Below are 5,919 nucleotides of genomic sequence, written 5' to 3'. Positions count from 1 at the left end.
CTTAGTCATCAGAGAAATGCAAATCAAAACAACTCTGAGATTCCATCTTACACCTGTAAGAATGCACAAGATCAAAAACACTGATGACAACTTATGCTAGAGAGGATGTGGGGTAAAGGAAACACTTCTGCATTGCTGGTGGGAATGCAATCTGTAATTCCCCTTTGGATATCTATATGGCAATTTTTCAGAAAATTGAAAAACAATTTTCATCAAGACCCAGCAATACCACTTTTGGGAATATATCCAATAATCATACCACAAGGACATGTGCTCGACTTTGTTCATAGCAGCATTGCTTGTCACAGCCAGAACCTAGAAACAACCTAAATGCCCCTTGACCGATGAATGTATAAGAAAAATGTGGTACATTCACATAATGGAGTACTACACAGCAGAGAAAAATAACGACATCTTGGAATTTGCAGGCAAATGGATGGACCTAGCAAACATCATATTGAGTGAGGCAACCCAGATTCAGAAAGACAATAATCATATGTACTAACTCATAAATGGTTTTAAAAAATAAAGCAAAGAAAGCCAGCCTACAAATCACAACCCCAGAGAACTTAGACAACAAAGAAGACCTTAAGAGAGAGAGACATTCACTGATCTAATCTACATGGGAAGTAGTAAAAGACAAGATCTCCTGAGTAAATTGGGAGCATGGGGACCATTAGAGAGGGTAGAAAGGGAGGGGAGAGGCAGGGAGTGGACCAGAGAAACATGTATAGCTCAATAAAATCAATTAAAAAAAAGAAACTCTAACGAGTACACATGGTGAGCACTTTACTGCTAGGCTACCTACACAGCATCCTAGCTTTGCATCCTAAGGCACTTACTATGCACATAACTGGTAGAAATATGGTATGGAAGAATTTCTGATACCGATACTGCTAATAAGTCTAGGCACATATTTAAGAGTAAATAAGGCACACTTGAGTTCATAAACTCCTAGAAGGAAGCTTTTACACTCCTTCTCAAAACAGCACATAAACATTGCCCTAGATCTGCTGTCATGGGCTTTGTGAATTATCTTTTCTTTGGCTTTCTGAAATTTACCAAGGGACCAAAGATGAAAGCGCATAAGATAAAGTATGCCTGAAATTGGAATGTGCTTGAAACAAGTTTATGTTTGACAGAAATTACCATTATTCATGGTGCAGTGCACAGGTAGTTGACAATTTTTCACAAATTTTCTGGTAGTTAAATCCTCTGGGGTTATTGGATTAAGAAAGAGCTTTATATAACAATGATCTATGACAAGGTTTTCTCTGTAATCCAGCAGTACTTAAGAAAGGAAAGCTGTAGTAGAAGGGAAAGTTCTTTACCTGCTGTGGGCCTGTCACTATGGTAGACATCAGAAAATGTTAAAGCCAATACAATCATGATGATAGTTTGAATTACCAACTTGATATACGCTATATTCATCTGGGAAAGGAATCTTAATGAGTTACTCTCTCGATTAGTTTGCCCTATGAGTATGTCTGTGGGAGCTTATATTATTACATTAACTAAGTGGGGACAACATCTGTAGGTGGCACCATTCCCTAGAAAGGAAATTCTAAGTTGTTTTACAGTAGAGCAATAGTGTGCATATATTAAATCTTTGCTCTTGACGGTGGATGTAGTAGGATTTGCTACCCCTGCTTAAACAAACTCTTCTCCTTTACAGTGATATTCAGGGTATTTTTATTACAGAAACAAGAAATGAAACAGAGATAAGTATTATTTTTAGTCAATCATAATACATACATAGTTAATGTAAGTACTAATCAGCAGGTAACTATGACATTTTATGACAGCTTTAGACCTTAATGATGTTTTTGAAGAGGTCTAGTGTAGTGATCAGTATGTTTCAGTGCCTATGCTAGGAACTTTATAGATCTGAGGGAGATTGTAACGTTGGAAATAATATTGATGCATTTATCTAATTATTCTTTATCAATAAAAAATCAGAAGTCAGATATCAGGGCAAAAACCTGAAAGATCAGAGAAGTAGCAGATCAACCACCAGTGACTTCCTTTCCTACATCCAAGAGCTGAGATCCTCTCTCAGCCCCACCTCACGACTTCCTGTCTCCTGTCCACAGTCATCCAGACCGCCATGGCTAATTTTGGTCAGCTAGTGGCTAGCTCTGCCCTTTGACTCAAGGCAATCTTTGTTGTCAGAATGAAATCAAAATATCACACAACATAATATAAAGTTTATTATCCTTTAGTGAGGTGGTGGCGGATTTCGTAGGGTGTATTTGGTTCTTCGGAGGAGGCTTCGTAGGGGATCTGAGCCTATCAATAGATTTTACGAGCCACGGAAGGAAGTGTAGATTTGTGGTGTCATTCATTACTGAAAAAATTCTTTGAGCTGAAGACTCCTATTGGTAAGGCAAAGTAGGAAGAATGTATGATAGGTGTTTAGTAAATGAAGAGTCATGAACATCTAAATAAGACAGTCAAGAACATCTATCGCTTGCCATTCCAGTGGTATAGGACTCATTCAAAAGGCTACTAATAAGTCATGACCTGTTGCTTTAATAGCTACAGATACAAAAAAAAGTTTGTTTCATTATTGTCATTCATTTTGCATGCATATTTATGTATCTTTTATATAAATGTGTGCCTGTGCACATGTGTGTGTGTAGACATATGTGTACCAGTGTACACATGTGTGCATAGGCATTTGGAGGCCACAAGTTGACATGCTGTCTCTTTTTCAATTGTGCTCTGTTTTCTTCATTAGGAATGTCTTTCTCAACTTACCCGAGAGCTGACCAATTTACCTACTCTTACCTAGTCTGCTTATTCTGAGAAGTTCTAGTCTCTGCCTCCCAAAGGCTAAGATTGCAGGCAGACTGCCAAGGGTGCTAGACTTTTACTTTCTTACATCCAAACTCAAGCCTTTGTGCTTTCATGGGAAACACTTTATCCACTGAGCGAACCATAAGTTCTGCTCTTTTCTTTGGTGAGGTTTATGGCACTCAGCCTGCGATGTGTTTACAGAACGTACCCAAACTCATAGCTCTGCAGACCACCCCGGCTGTTGCAAACCTGCTTCTCCGCTGTCTGTGAGAGCTGAAAGGCCAAGTTCTTTAAAGAAGCTAGAGCCACCTTACTCCAGGAGAAGGGGCCTGACCAAACCTGTGCAGTGATTTGTTAAGTCAGCTAACATTTGTCTTTTAACGTTATTGTGAGATGACTGACAATAAATTCTGTTAAACTTACGAGAAGCCCTTAGGTTTTTTGGTCAAGAAAAGCTCTGTGTTATCTACACCAGCACTGAGCTACACAGCTGCTCATCTCACTGGGGTGAAGTAATCAGCTCTGGAGGAAGAGAAGGCAGTTTCATACAAACCAACAGTACAAAATTCTGATGAAAAAAATTCTGGAGCTTTTAGTTTTCCCTCATTTCCTTGCCGCTCTTTCTTTCCTTCCCTACTGCATTTTGAAATGAGGTTAGGTCACATGACTGCCTGACATGGCTAATGATGACTTGAAATCCAGAATTGACAAACATGGTCAAAATACTCCTAGAATTCCCTTCCTCTCAATTCTGCTTCTCTTAGAAATGCCATTAAACAACTTGTTTTCAACCTTATCCTTTGTACTGAATAGATCCTTTGCCCCCGTCTTAGAATTTTGCAAATGCTACAGAGGCACCTACTGCAAACTGGGTGATGCTTGGCACCCACCCACCCTCCGCTACAGTACCACATGGGAATCTTCCTTCACTCCCCCCTTTGTCTCCTCTCTGTTCTTTCACAACATCACTTTCTCAGCTCTGCTTTGCCAACCTACAGAGATCCATCTTATGTCAACTTCATACCCCAGAAACCCTAAGTATTTGTATTTTAAGGCAAAAATACAAATTTAAAGGGTCAAAGGAGATTACCAAAATCATAGCTCAAAACTCAACTATTTCTTTTTCTTAATTATCTTTGGTTCATAACCCATCAAACATAGAGCGGTGTCCAGTCCACTGCCATATTCCACACCCTGTCCCTTGCTTCTGTGCATAGTCTTTCCTTTTTCATTTCTCTTCCTAGATTTTGTGTCAGAGACAAAGTTCTTACTCCTGTGTGGAATTTAAGAAAACTGTCTGCAGAAAATTGACCTGCATTCTTACCATGGAAAGCATTTTAGCATTATTTCTAGAAATATTCTTATATTTCTACATCTCCCTTCCTACAAGATCCAGGACCAGAATAATTCCTAAAGCGCATCTCCTTTCCTCAAAATCTCCATGAGACGCAATGCAGAAATAACTATTGGCATCTTTTTGAAGAGTAATATGTGTTTTCATCTCTGGGCAAAAGCTAGAGCCAGGAAAAAGGCCAGGAATGTGTAGGAGGGATATAGGAAGAGACCAGAACACCAAATCATTTGGATGCAAGCTGCTCTCAGATCTTAAGACCTTTTAAATTGGAGTCTAAAACTAACCAGGGCTGAGGACTGCAAGGTTCATCCAAGGATCCCTTCGAGCTCAAGTGTGATTGCATGAAGTGAGAAAAATTTTCTCCTTGATACTGTCTATTACAAAACACATGTGCCAGTCAGGGTAGCATCAGGTGTGTGCTCAAAAATGTTCTCAGGCACTTTATCTATCCCCATTATTAAACTGTAATATCTGAAAATACATACCTTCCTACTGAAATGGTCTTCCTGAAATGGAAGTTATCTCCCCAGCTGATGCTCTAGTCATTTACAACACGAATCTGCAAAAGTAGTGACTTGTAAAATAAAAAAAAATAGATTTCATTGTATTTCATCCTTAAAAGTAGATACGTGAGAAGGACGGCTTGTTATTTATCATGAGAACTACTTATCAAAGCCATCACTGGAAACTTTATTGGAATATAAGACAATTTTTTATGAAGATAGTGTATTACAGACCCCTGATATATTTAGAAGTACATATTAAAGCAGTCATTTTCCCTTCTGCTTTCAGTGGCTGACCTAAACATAAAGTAAAATATGTACTAGCAAAATGCCCCAGTGTTCTGTCCTATCATTGCCCATATCAGAGTTGCAGGTTCATATCTGTTTATTGTTTTCTCACTACATTTGCTATACTCAGTGTTGAACATCATAAAATATCACACATGAGTGTCAAGGCAAGTAAACAATGCTATTTGTGGGAGGAAGAAATTTCCCACCTTTCTTTTTCTTAGCTGATCTTTCTAGAAATAAATTCTTCATAAGGAGTTTCACTTAAATTTCTTACACTTTCTGACTAGATTGACTCATCTCTTTAGGCACAATACTTTTGAACACAGAGAATGAAAATCAACATTGTCTAGTTGATATATGCCTGTTTAAGAATCATCTCCATTAACAACAACGTGATTTGTTCATACTTGTCTTCCAAGGATAAATCTCCTAGGAAGGACAGGCCAACAAATAGCACCTTGGGAAGATCTATTAGACAGTTCCAGAAACATTCTTTCATAACTCCTAAGAAAGAAAGGGCTCACTTGAGATAGATACTTCTTTTGCTTCAGGACTCAGAGAGTGTAGTGCTGGAGGGGAATAAAGAAATATCAAAATTAGAAGGCATAACTGTTCTTTTCTTTATTCACAATGTAGTACTGTACATGGAACCCACATCTTCATAAATGCTGGGCAAGTCTTTGTAGTGAAATACTGATCCCACCCTGTATAGTTACAGTCTTGAAATCCCTTGGTTTTGTGGCATCAATAACAATTCTGGTATCAGAACAGCCCTGAGAGTACATCTCGTCCAAAGCTGACCCATGAGATGTGGTACAAGTAGCTATTTCATCATTTTTTAATTAATTAATTTATTTATTTATTAATTAAAGATTTCTGCCTCCTCCTCCCCACTACTGTCTCCCAGTTCCCTCCCCCTCCCCCAATCAAGTCCCCTCCCTCATCAGCTCGAAGAGCAATCAGGGTTCCCTG

This window comes from Microtus ochrogaster, unplaced genomic scaffold, assembly GCF_000317375.1.
Source record: "Microtus ochrogaster isolate Prairie Vole_2 unplaced genomic scaffold, MicOch1.0 UNK84, whole genome shotgun sequence".
Taxonomy (NCBI): Eukaryota; Metazoa; Chordata; class Mammalia; order Rodentia; family Cricetidae; genus Microtus; species Microtus ochrogaster.
Note: the sequence above shows the minus strand (reverse complement) of the source record.